General features: G+C 43.1%; 1 long non-coding RNA gene across 1 annotated transcript in view; it reads left to right on the top strand.

The window, feature by feature from the left end:
• Positions 1 to 13,682, top strand: part of LOC142295322 (uncharacterized) — a 158,812-nt gene that overhangs the window by 137,275 nt on the left and 7,855 nt on the right. The window contains exon 2 of the long non-coding RNA XR_012751419.1: positions 1,157 to 1,223. This is a non-coding gene — a long non-coding RNA (uncharacterized LOC142295322). The remainder of the gene's footprint in view (positions 1 to 1,156; positions 1,224 to 13,682) is intronic.

Below are 13,682 nucleotides of genomic sequence, written 5' to 3'. Positions count from 1 at the left end.
GGAAAATTTCTCTACCCACAGCAGCCAATTATAGCACAGTGTCCATTAATTTGTAACCACTCTAATGAAGCTGAAATCATCCACAAAAGGCTACTCAAAGGGGTCAAAGTATGGTGCAAGAAAAAGATTATGGAGTGTTTGTGAAAAAACCATACATGATGGAATTTTTTTCAGACTTTTACCGAGTTCAGCGATCGAAAGTCTATAAAAAGCACCTCTATCTTTTCAACCAATTGCAGACCCTTGCAGACCTGTGTTATCATTAAAGACAGTGTGTCTTATAATCCGAAAAATACAGTAATTAAGGAAATAAGTAGTAAAGTCCTCTAAAATAATTACATGGCCTCATTTTTATTCTTACTTTGAAGAAAATGTACTTAAGGATGACCTAGTTATTCTATGAAATACTGTCCAAGATCAACGGATGAACGGAACTTACAAAATTTGAATTTGCCAAATCTTGAGAAGTTTTCTGTGAAATTTGATTTGCAGCAAATAATAATAATAATAATAATAATTATAATTTGCAAATTGAAAGTCCCTTATTATGCCTTGTGGTCTATATAGATCCCAAAACCTAATAATCTTAAATGAAAAAAATAAAAAAATGCACTTATAAACACAATCACAGTCCTCCACCTGCTCCTTGACACAAAAATGTTTCAGTTTCATTCTAATCTGCCTCCCCTGCATGCCAACTCCTTGAACAACTCATTAAAGCTTCTGAAGAATTCTTAACGGAGAGTAGTAGAGTAGGGTTTTTCAAACCGGGCCAATGACCGCATGAACATCTGTAGGATTAATGTAACTTTTTATTTCATTTACAGGTCAACGCGTTTCTGGAGTCTCTGCTCCCTTCTTCAGGACATGCAGGAAAAAAGGAAGAAGGGAGCAGAGACTCCAGAAACGCGTTTACCTGTAAATGAAATAAAAAGTTACATTAATCCTACAGATGATCATGCGGTCACTGGCGCGGTTTGAAAAACCCTACTCTACTACTCTCCGTTATCAGCCATCCTGGCTGCTGCTGCCGTGACCTGGAGTATCATACGTGTACAGTAGTTGTGACTTTCACAACTCGATTCGGTGAGTGCATTTGCTCTTGTTCACCCCATATTACTCGGGTAAAACCCTATTGCGCTTTCTTTTTCCACAGTTCTTACTTCTTTCTGAAGAATTCTTGGGATACCAGACTGGGGAGTTAGACACGTGTGCAAAAAAAGGTATGAGACGCATTTCAATCCAAGCAAGTCTTGCTGCCATAGTGTTAAGTTTGTTCCAAATGTATATTTTTTCTCTAACCTTCTACAATAATGAATAGATAGCTTTTAAAATTCCTTAACCTCTTCATGACTGGCCGATTTTTTGCTTTCCGTTTTTGTTTTCGCCATTCTTCTTCCGAGAGATGTAACTTTTTTATTTTTCAGTCAATATGGTCATGTGAGGTCTCATTTTTTGTGGAACGAGCTGTACATAGCACTATTGATTTTGAAATATTTTATTCACTGTGTTCAGTATATGGTAAAACTGATGTGTGGGTGTGATGCCTGAGATCGGTGTGAGTTCGTAGACACCAAACATATATAGGTTTACTTTTATCTAAGCGGTTAAAAAAAATTAGAAGATTGTCTGAAAAAAGTGGCCCATGTGTTACGCCATATTCCGTGACCCATAGCGTTCTCATTTTTCGGGATCTATGGCTCAGTGATGGTTTATTTTTTGCGTCTCAAGCTGCCGTATTTAACGGTAGCATTTCTGCGCAGATACTACTTTTTGATAGCCTGTTATTGCATTTAGCGCAAAATTTGTCGCAATCAAAAAACGTAATTGGATTTTTTTTTGCCGCTACGCCGTTAACCGATCAGATTAATTGATTTTATATTTTGATAGATTGGACATTACTGAATACGGCAATACCAAATGTGTGTATATTTTTTATGTTTTTAACCCTTTAATTTTCATTAGGGCAAAAGGGGGGTGATTTGAACTCTTAGGTTTTTTTTATTTTTTTTAATTTTTAAAAACTTTTTTTTACTTTTTTTATTTTACTGGGTCCCCTATGGGGCTATATGGATCAGCAATCTGATCGTTCTGCCATATCTGCTGATCACAGCTACACAGCTGTGAACAGCAGATATACTCATTTACTGTCTCACCCAGCTCTGGGCCGGGTGAAACAGAAAGTGAGTCATGTGAGCTACAGGAGTCATCACATGACCCTGTGCTACCATGACAACCACCAGAAGTCACGTGATCACGTCACGTGACTTCCGGTATCGGCCGGTGAGTAAATATTTACTGCCGATGCCATTATAATGGCACTGTCACATATTGACAGCGCCATTTAAGGGGTTAAATGGCACGGGCAGATAACGATTCTGCTCATACCTAGCAAGCACACATCTCAGCTGTATAAATCAGCTGAGCTGTGCGCCGATAGCTGCAAGCTGCCGGCAGCAGACCGCGGGCAGTAACACTATGACCGCCAGGACGTAATATTACTGCCTTTGGTCATTAAGGGGTTAACACCAGATTAAATAATTCATAGTTTCATAGTGTCATAGTTTTTAAGGTTGAAGGGAGACTTTAAGTCCATCTAGTTCAACCCGTAGCCTAGCATGTTGATCCAGAGGAAGGCAAAAAAAAAGCAATGTGTCAAACAAGCTCCAATGGGGAAAAGAATTCCTTCCTGACTCCACATACGGCAATCAGACTAGTTCCCTGGATCAACACCCTGTCATGAAATCTAATATACATAACTGGTAATATTAAATTTTTCAAGAAAGGCATCCAGGCTCTGCTTAAATGTTAGTAATGAATCACTCATTACAACATCATGTGGCAGAGAGTTCCATAGTCTCACTGCTCGTACAGTAAAAAATCCTCATCTGTGATTATGATTAAACCTTCTTTCCTCAAGACTTAGCGGATGCTCCTGTGTTCCAGTCGCAGGCCTAGGTGTAAAGAGATCTTTGGAAAGGTCTCTGTACTGTCCCCTCATATATTTATACATTGTGATTAGATCCCCCCTAAGCCTTCGTTTTTCCAAACTAAATAACCCCAAGTTTAATAACCTGTCTTGGTATTGCAGCCCACCCATTCCTCTAATAATCTTGGTCAATCTTGTATCTACCTGTAAGATTATGCTATTTATAACCTTCTATACTTTTGCTATCAAGAAAAGCATCCATTCCTCTCTTAAATTCATTCAGTGAGTTGGCCATCACCACTTCCTCAGGAAGAGAGCTCCAGAGCCTCACTGCTCTTACCATGAAGAACCCTCTTCTATGCTGATGTAGGAATTTTCTTTCCTCCAATCGAAGAGAATGCCCCCTTGTTCTTGTCATAGTCCTTAGTACAAACAGATCATGGGAGAGATCTCTATATGGCCCTCTGATATATTTGCACATATTTATTAGGTCTCCCCTAAGTCTTCTCTTTTCTAGAGTAAATAGACCTAATTTTGATAACCTTTCCGTGTATTGTAATGCACCCACTCCATTTATTATTTTAGTAGCCCGCCTCTGAACCCTTTCAAGTTCAGTAATGTCTTTCTTGAGCACCGGTGCCCAAAATTGCACACAATACTCCAAGTGTGGTCTGACGAGTGATTTGTACAGAGGGAGAATGATGTTTTCTTCTCGTGCCCCCAGACCTCTTCTAATGCATCCCATCACCCTATTTGCTTTGGTGGCTGCTGCCTGACACTGGGCACTCCAATTTAGCTTCTTATTGACTAATATGCCTAAGTCTTTTTCCATGTCTGATTTCCCCAGCAGTTTTCTATTAGTAAGTAATCGTAGCATTTGTTTCTCCTTCCCATGTACATAACCTTACACTTATCTGTGTTAAACCTCATTTGCCATTTTTCAGCCCAATTCTCCAATTTACTCAAATCCATCTGTAGTTGCAAACTGTCCTCCTTTGTGTTAACTACCTTACATAGTTTTGTATCATCTGCAAATACTGATATCTTACTCTGTAAACCATCCACCAGATCATTAATAAATATATTAAATAGTACGGGGCCCAATACAGACCCCTGTGGCACCCCACTAGTAACCCTGGCCCAATCTGAGTATGCGCCATTAATAACCACTCTTTGTTTTCTATCACTAAGCCAGCTACCTACCCATCTACACACATTTTCCCCGAGCCCAAGCTTTCTCATTTTACTTATCAGTCTTTTATGTGGGACAGTGTCAAATGCTTTACTGAAGTCGAGATAAATGACATCCAATGATTCTCCTCGGTCCATGTGAGAGCTTACATCCTCATAGAAGCTGATCAGGTACGTTTGACAGGAGCGATCCTTCATAAATCCATGTTGATATGGAGTTAAACAATTATTAACATTGAGACATTCCATAATAGTATCCCTTAAAAAACCTTCAAACATTTTACCCACAACAGATGTTAAGCTTACCGGCCTATAGTTTCCATGTTCCTTTTAACACCCTTTTTTGAATATTGGTACCACATTTGCTAGCCGCCAATCCAGTGGAACAGACCCAGTTTCTATAGAGTCTTTAAATATAAGGAATAGAGGCCTGTCTATCACATTACTTAACTCCCTTGATACCTGAGGGTGAATGCCATCAGGGCCTGGTAATTTGTAAATTTTAATGTAACTAAGTCGGTTCTGCACTTCTTCCTGGGTTAGGCAGGTCATACTTAATGGGGCATTTACATGATCCCTCTGCATTTCCCCTGGCATATGCTTTTCCTGTGTGAACACAGTTGAGAAAAAAGTATTTAAAACATTTGCTTTTCCCACATCGATTTCTATGATTTTACCCTCATTGTTCTTTAAAGGGCCAACACCATAAATTTTAATCTTTTTTCTGTTTATATAATTAAAGAATAGTTTGGGATTTGTTTTGCTTTCCTTAGCAATGAGTTTCTCAGTTTTTACTTTTGCTAAATGTATTTGTTTTTTTACACATTTTATTTTTTTCTCTATATATTTTTAATGCTTCTTCGCTGCCTTCTTGTTTTAGCTTTTTAAATGCCTTTTTCTTATTATCCATTGCCCCTTTTACATCCTTATTTAGCCACATTGGTTTTCTCCTGTTCCTAGCCCTTTTATTTCCGTATGGTATGGCTCGCTCGCAGTGGGTGTTTAATACCGATTTAAAAATTTCCCACTTATTTTCTGTGCTCCCATTTTTGAGGACATTGTCCCAATCAATTTGGCGAAGGTCTTCTCTAAGCTGATCAAACTTTGCTTTCCTGAAATTCAGCATTTTTGTAACCCCCCTCCAAGGCACCTTACTGAAGGACAAGTGGAATTGTATTATATTGTGGTCACTATTCCCTAGGTGCCCATCCACTCGTATATCTGTTATTCTATCTGGCCTGTTGCTTAAAATTAAGTCCAGAAGGGTTGTCCCTCTAGTTGGGCCCGACACAAGTTGGGACAGCTAATTATCCTTAGTTACTGTCAGAAGCCGGTTTCCTTTCTGAGATACGCAGGTTTCAGTTTTCCAGTCTATATTGGGGTAGTTGAAGTCCCCCATAATAATCACCTCATTGTGATTTGCTACTTTGTCTATTTGTTTCAATAATACATTTTCAGTGGTTTCTGTTATATTTGGTGGCTTATAGCAAACCCCTATGAGGATTTTATTAGTTTTCCCTCCTTGTATCTCCACCCATAGAGACTCCACCTCTTCATTTCCCTCTTGGATATCTTCTCTTAGTCTGGGCTTTAAACTGGACTTTATATATATATACAGACTTCACCCCCTTTCCTTTTTTTACGATCCCTCCTAAACAATTCATATCCTTGCAGGTTAGCCGCCCAGTCAGAACTGTCATCTAACCATGTCTCAGTTATTCCTATTATGTCGTATGTTTCCTCATACATTACAAGCTCCAGTTCTTCCATCTTATTGGTCAGGCTTCTTGCATTGGTCAGCATGCAGGAAAGAAGTTTTGCTCCCCTTTTCTTAGCTTCCTTCTTAGTACCCTGTCTTGGGTCCTCTTTACGGCATCTAGTGCCCTTGATTAGTTTGTCCTTCTGCTGCATGTTCTTGTCTGCTGTTTTTTCTCCCATCCCCTCTTATTTTAGTTTAAAGCCCTCCTGATGAGTGTTGAAAGCCTTCTGGCGAACGTGTGCTTTCCAGGTTTTGTGAGGTGTATCCCATCTCTTGCGAGAAGTCCATCGTAGAGGTAATTCACTCCATGGTCCAAGAATCCAAATCCTTGCTGCCTGCACCATCGTTGTAGCCAGTTGTTCAAATCCAGTATCCTATTCCATCTTCTGACACCATGGCCATCGACTGGGAGGATTGATGAGAAAACAACCTGTACGTTCCGTTCCTTTATTTTCTTCCCCAGAATTTCAAAGTCTTCGCAAATAGTTGGTAGATCATTTCTTGCCGTGTCGTTTGTTCCTACATGTATCAATAGGAATGGGTATTCGTCCTTGGATCCGAGGATAGTTGGTATCCTGTTTGCCACATCCTTGATTTTTGCTCCCGGGAGGCAGCATACTTCTTGTGCGGTTATGTCCGGCCTGCAGATAGTTGTCTCCGTGCCTCTTAGTAGTGAGTCGCCCATAACTACCACTCTTCTTTTCTTTCTGGACGCACTGCTTGTTGCTCCTGAGTGTTTTTGAGTGTCTTTTGTTTCTGCTTTTGTTGACAAAGTAACTTCTTTTGATGATACTGTGTCTTCTCCTGTGGATATGGTATCATCCTGAGCTGTGCCATTTTCGTTCTCCAGCATGAGGGCTTCATATTGGTTGCTAAGCTGTGTGGGTGGTGACGACCACTTGATTAGCCCCAATTATTGAATTTATCGACTCTTAGTCACAATCTGTTGGCCCTTTTTCCTAGCTTGTCCTATACCATTGATTGTGGTAGACATTTAAACCAGAGATGAACGAATCTTCAAAAATTCAGGCAGATTCACTCCATTTGGCCTACCTGTAGATTCAAATTGGTCTGAGCCAAAAGTGTCCCAATTGCTGTAAAAAGATATTTACTATGTTAAGAGGTAACTTTCTAATAAACAGAGAGAAGAGATTGGGTTGAAAAAAAAACACATTATGCTCATCTGCCTAGGCCCTTTCCTCTGACTCCTTATGTGCCCTTCACTGCAGCTCCATGGTGTTACTCATGGGTCTTCTGTTTTTTTCATGGCTGAGACTTATGATTGGCGTCATACAACTGTATGGGGGGAGCGGTGATGGATATCTCTGTCTGTAATAAACGCAATGTCATTCAAGACAAGGTGGGATTCAAATTTTTAACACAGGATACCTGTTTGTGTTTGCAAACCTTGCCCATTTTTTAAAACCACTGTCAATTTGGATACCACACTCATTTTGTTAGCCACACCTATGTTTGCACACACTTTCCTCAACCACAAGATACAAGTAACAGTAACTAAAAGAACTTTAGTCTTGTTACCCTACCTACTCTATATCATCACTGATAGTCTTATTGCCTTCTGTTGAGTACCAGTTATTCCAGTCAAACTGTCTGTCACTTCTTAGCTTGGTGTATTGTATTAAAGGGTTTTTCTTAAATTTTTGAAAATTAGTGTTATCCTTGTAGGTGCGAGCGGAAGTAGTTCCACTGGGCTACAGCAACGGCTTGACCTGAGCGGCATAACTAAGCAACTGCCTTGTCTTCCCTAGAGCCTCTGATGCTGATAACAGGCTTGTGCTGAAATAAGCCACCCGATGCTGCTCAAGGAAACATGGTACTGCAACAGCTGAATCCAGGAGTAGGGTATCCCAGAGTGGGCACTGTTCTGGCAGGTATAGTGGCTGAAGCAGACAGGTGTAGCCTTGGCGGCTTATGAAAACTTGACGGCTGAGACAGGCAAGGATGTAGGATTCAGCTGATATGGCAGGTGTAGCTGGTACAGCTGGGATGGCAGGTACTGAAAGGTGCAGCATATTCAGCTAGTACAGCAGGCATGGATGGTACTGGGGGTATAGCTTGAACAGACAGATGCAGCAGGTACAGAGGATTCTAGGACACTGATACGTATTAGTAAACCCTGCTTAAGGTATAGCACATGGGAATGAGACCTGACAACTAGCAATGCATCTCTAAGGATAGATCATGTTGGCACCTCCCAAGTTAAGTGACATTCCTATTGCCCAATCAGAGCTAGAACTTGTAGAGTTTCCTCCACGTGCCTCCTGTTTGGAGTAATTACCTGGCTATTTAGCTGGTTCTCTTCCTAAAATTACTGCCAGTTGTAGCTTTAGCTCAGTGATGTCTATGTGCCTTGTGTTTCTGTGCTTCAGATCTATTGTTAGCCAACATTTGACCTTGATTCGAATGATCCATTTGCCTAGCCCCTCTTCTTGATCCACTGCCTTCCTGGAATTTGGCTTTCGGCCGTGACCTGACTGCACCTTTGTCATACCTCTTTGTTTATGATGAGCCCTCTTGGTATCTGACATTAGACCTCTTAACTACCCAGCTTCATGGCTAGACAGAGTTGCAATAACCTTCCCTCTTCCGATATCAAACCATCACCTACCAAAATTCTCATTCCTGTCTCTTTAACTACCGCCCAAGTCCAGCAATTATAACACTCGCGCATAAACCTCTCAGACTTTGGCATTAACACACTCTGATTTTCTTCTACCCATGTCTGTCCACTATATCTTTATCTCACGACACAAACACAACTACCATTTTTTACAATGCTACATTTGCAGTAACAATATTGTGTGCACAATTATTAGGCAATTTGTATCTTTGATCATTTGTTTTATTATTGAACAACTTTAGTACTTTTCGTCAATTCAAGAGGTTAAGAAAACTAAATATTTAGGAAAGTAAAAGTGAGGTTTTGTTTTTTTTGGGAGATTATCAAATTGTGCAAAATTATTGGGCAGCTATTAGTGTGCAGAATGATTGTGCAATGAAATGAATAACTTACATTTTCCATCTTAATTGTTTATATTCATCAGTCCAAGTAAGCATACCTACAAAGCTACTGCAACCTCTGATCTACTTTTTCCTTCACTATTACTCTGTAGATTCCAAGCCCATGAGTGCAGGGTACTTTCCCCTTTTGTACGTCAGTTTGTTAAATTTTATGTATTTTATATGTATGTCACTCTTATCACAAGTACAACACTATGAAATGAACAGTGCTTTAAAATTAAATAATATAAAAACACTATAATAAGTATATAAAGAAGAAAAATATCACTTACGTATTCAAGCAAAGAAAATTCTTCAGTCTTTTTTCATTGCAGCCTGCGGCTAACAGCTGAAGCTGCTGCCTTCCATATTAGAGGTTTTGAATTTGACTCCAGGTAATGACTAGTGATGAGCGAGTACTAAAAAGCTCGGGTGCTCGAAGCTCGGGCCGAGCCTCCCAAGATACTCGTGTACTCGGGCCGAGCAACGAGCCCAATGTTATCCTAGGGGAGACCCGAGTATTTTTGTGAAATGACCCCCCGGCAGCATGGAGAAACCCTAAAAATGTCACAAAAGTCTCAGAAGAGTGCTCAAATGACATGGCAACAGCATGGGGAAGACCCCTTGAAGCATGTATCACTCAAAAGTCACAGCTGTGAACAATTTTGTCCGCGTTTCACGCCATTTTTACGGACTCACCAGAAAACCTTCCAAAATGACCCCAAAATGATTTTTCATGGCAGAAATGTTAAGGGCACATACGCAATAGTGAGATAGAGCTGGTGTATGTTACTTTTTGAGATTAATACATGAAAGATTTTACGTGAAAACATTGTGTGGCACTCCGATGTCCCTGAGAAGAGACGTACATGAAGGCCTCTTGAGTCTAATGTGCCCATTTTGAGGAAGTGAGTCTTTGTAGTATTTTCCTTTGCCAGGGCAGTCCAAAATTGTGAGGTTCACCAATGCCCCTGCATACAGACGTGCATGAGGGCCTGTAAACCTGAAGTGCCCATTGTAAGGAAGTGGGTCTATTTTAGTATAGCCCTTAGGCAGGGCAGCCAAAAATTGGGAGGCTCCACATTGTCCCTGGATAGAGACGTGCATGATGGCCTGTAAACCTGAAGTGCCCATTGTAAGGAAGTGGGTCTATTTTAGTATAGCCCTTTGCCAGGGCAGCCAAAAATTGGGAGGCTCCACGTTGTCCCTGGATAGAGACGTGCATGATGGCCTGTAAACCTGAAGTGCCCATTGTAAGGAAGTGGGTCTATTTTAGTATAGCCCTTTGCCAGGGCAGCCAACAATTGGGAGGCTCCACGTTGTCCCTGGATAGAGACGTGCATGATGGCCTGTAAACCTGAAGTGCCCATTGTAAGGAAGTGGGTCTATTTTAGTATAGCCCTTTGCCAGGGCAGCCAAAAATTGGGAGGCTCCACGTTGTCCCTGGATAGAGACGTGCATGATGGCCTGTAAACCTGAAGTGCCCATTGTAAGGAAGTGGGTCTATTTTAGTATAGCCCTTTGCCAGGGCAGCCAAAAATTGGGAGGCTCCACGTTGTCCCTGGATAGAGACGTGCATGATGGCCTGTAAACCTGAAGTGCCCATTGTAAGGAAGTGGGTCTATTGTAGTATAGCCCTTAGGCAGGGCAGCCAAAAATTGGGAGGCTCCACATTGTCCCTGGATAGAGACGTGCATGATGGCCTGTAAACCTGAAGTGCCCATTGTAAGGAAGTGGGTCTATTTTAGTATAGCCCTTAGGCAGGGCAGCCAAAAATTGGGAGGCTCCACATTGTCCCTGGATAGAGACGTGCATGATGGCTTGTAAACCTGAAGTGCCCATTGTAAGGAAGTGGGTCTATTTTAGTATAGCCCTTTGCCAGGGCAGCCAAAAATTGGGAGGCTCCACGTTGTCCCTGGATAGAGACGTGCATGATGGCCTGTAAACCTGAAGTGCCCATTGTAAGGAAGTGGGTCTATTTTAGTATAGCCCTTTGCCAGGGCAGCCAAAAATTGGGAGGCTCCACGTTGTCCCTGGATAGAGACGTGCATGATGGCCTGTAAACCTGAAGTGCCCATTGTAAGGAAGTGGGTCTATTTTAGTATAGCCCTTTGCCAGGGCAGCCAAAAATTGGGAGGCTCCACGTTGTCCCTGGATAGAGATGTGCATGATGGCCTGTAAACCTGAAGTGCCCATTGTAAGGAAGTGGGTCTATTGTAGTATAACCCTTAGGCAGGGCAGCCAAAAATTGGGAGGCTCCACATTGTCCCTGGATAGAGACGTGCATGATGGCCTGTAAACCTGAAGTGCCCATTGTAAGGAAGTGGGTCTATTTTAGTATAGCCCTTTGCCAGGGCAGCCAAAAATTGGGAGGCTCCACGTTGTCCCTGGATAGAGACGTGCATGATGGCCTGTAAACCTGAAGTGCCCATTGTAAGGAAGTGGGTCTATTTTAGTATAGCCCTTGGCCAGGGCAGCCAAAAATTGTGAGGCTCCACGTTGTCCCTGGGTAGAGACGTGCATGAGGGCCTCAAAACATTAAGTGTCCATTGTCAGGAAGTGGGTGTATTATAGTATAGCACTTAGGCAGGGCAGCCAAAAATTGGGAGGCTCCACGTTGTCCCTGGGTAGAGACGTGCATGAGGGCCTCAAAACATTAAGTGTCCATTGTCAGGAAGTGGGTGTATTATAGTATAGCCCTTAGGCAGGGCAGCCAAAAATTGGGAGGCTCCACGTTGTCCCTGGGTAGAGACGTGCATGAGGGCCTCAAAACATTAAGTGTCCATTGTCAGGAAGTGGGTGTATTATAGTATAGCCCTTAGGCAGGGCAGCCAAAAATTGGGAGGCTTCACGTTGTCCCTGGGTAGAGACGTGCATGAGGGCCTCAAAACATTGTTCCCATTGCAAAGGAGCGGGTCTCCTGTCGTTGTAATGTCCATTCTGCAAAGAATGGGCGAAAAAATTTACCACTGGGGGTATACCTGAAACAAAGGCCTAAGTATTGCAATTTGTAACGGTCATCATCATGGTGGCGCAAGAGGAGAAGGAGGAGCAGTCCAGCGATTATCCAAAGTCCAGAAGTGTGTACCCATGGGTGAGTGGAGGTACATGGCAAACTTTAAATTCCGCTCTCATTTGCTGGTGGTGTGGTGAAGTCTGGCCCAATCCAACCCTTGTTCATCTTGATCAGAGTCAGCCTGTCAGCATTTTCAGTTGACAGGCGGGTGCGTTTATCTGTAATGATTCCACCTGCGGCACTAAAAACACGCTCTGACAAAACGCTAGCGGCAGGGCAGGCCAGGACTTCCAAGGCGTAGAGAGCCAATTCATGCCACGTGTCCAGCTTGGATACCCAATAATTGTAAGGCACAGAGGAATGTCGGAGTACAGTTGTTCGATCTGCAAGGTACTCCTTCAGCATCTGGGCAAACTTAGGATTTCTTGTGGCACTACCCCGCACCTCAGGGGCTGTGGTACGTGAGGGGCTGAGAAAACTGTCCCACATCTTAAAGACTGTTCCCCTACCTCTGGCGGATTGGACTTGTGCCTCTCTTGGCTGTACGCCTCGGTTGTCCACTGATTCCTGACCTATGCCGCTAGCGTTTTGTGAGGGGAATGCTTTGCCTACTTCAGTGACTATGGCCTTCCGGAACTGCTGCATTTTGGTTGACCTCTCCTCCACGGGAATAAGAGACAAAAAGTTCTCCTTGTAGCGTGGGTCTAACAGTGTTACCAACCAGTAATGATTGTTGGCCAAGATGTTCTTAACGCGAGGGTCACGAGACAGGCAGCTTACCATAAAGTCAGCCATGTGCGCCAGACTCTTAACAGCCAGGACTTCAGTAGCCTGACCAACAAGATGACTGAACATGCTGTCCTCCTCCTCCTCCTCCTCCTCCTCATCTACCCTGTCCTCTGGCCAGCCACGCTGAACCGAGGATATGACTGGTGTGCATGTCATATCCTCAATTTGGCCGGAGAGTTGCTCCATGTCTTCATCCTCCTCCTCGTCATAGTCCTCCACTGCACGTTGTGATGAGACGAGGCTGGGCTGTGCGTTATCACCCACACCCACTACTGTTTCTTGCTGCAACTCATCGCGCTCCGCCTGCAATGCATCATGTTTGTTTTTCAGCAGAGACCGTTTTAGAAGGCAGAGTAGCGGTATGGTGACGCTAATAATGGCGTCATCACCACTCACCATCTTGGTGGAGTCCTCAAAGTTTTGGAGGATGGTACATAGGTCTGACATCCATCTCCACTCCTCAGGTGTTATGTGTGGAGTTTGACCCATTTCCCGACGGCTTAGGTGATGCAGGTACTCAACAACTGCCCTCTTCTGCTCACATATCCTGACCAACATGTGCAGAGTTGAATTCCAACGCGTGGGGACATCACACACCAGTCTGTGAGCCAAAAGATGCAAGCTGCGCTGAAAGCCGGCAAGGCCGGCTGAAGCAGTAGGTGACTTTCGAAAATGTGCAGACAGGCGGCGAACTTTTACCAGCAGATCAGACAGCTCTGGGTATGACTTTAGAAACCGCTGAACCACGAGGTTGAGCACATGGGCCACGCATGGAACATGTGTCAGCTGGCCTCGCCTCAAAGCCGCCACCAGGTTCCGGCCATTGTCACACACGACCTTTCCTGGCTTTAGGTTCAGAGGTGTGAGCCAGTGATCTGCCTGCTGTTTCAGAGCTGTCCACAGCTCTTCTGCATTGTGGGGTTTGTCACCTATGCAGATTAGCTTCAGCACAGCCTGTTGCCGCTTCGCCGAGGCAG

This window comes from Anomaloglossus baeobatrachus, chromosome 3 (genome assembly GCF_048569485.1).
Source record: "Anomaloglossus baeobatrachus isolate aAnoBae1 chromosome 3, aAnoBae1.hap1, whole genome shotgun sequence".
Taxonomy (NCBI): Eukaryota; Metazoa; Chordata; class Amphibia; order Anura; family Aromobatidae; genus Anomaloglossus; species Anomaloglossus baeobatrachus.
This window is presented reverse-complemented; position numbering and strand designations above follow the sequence as displayed.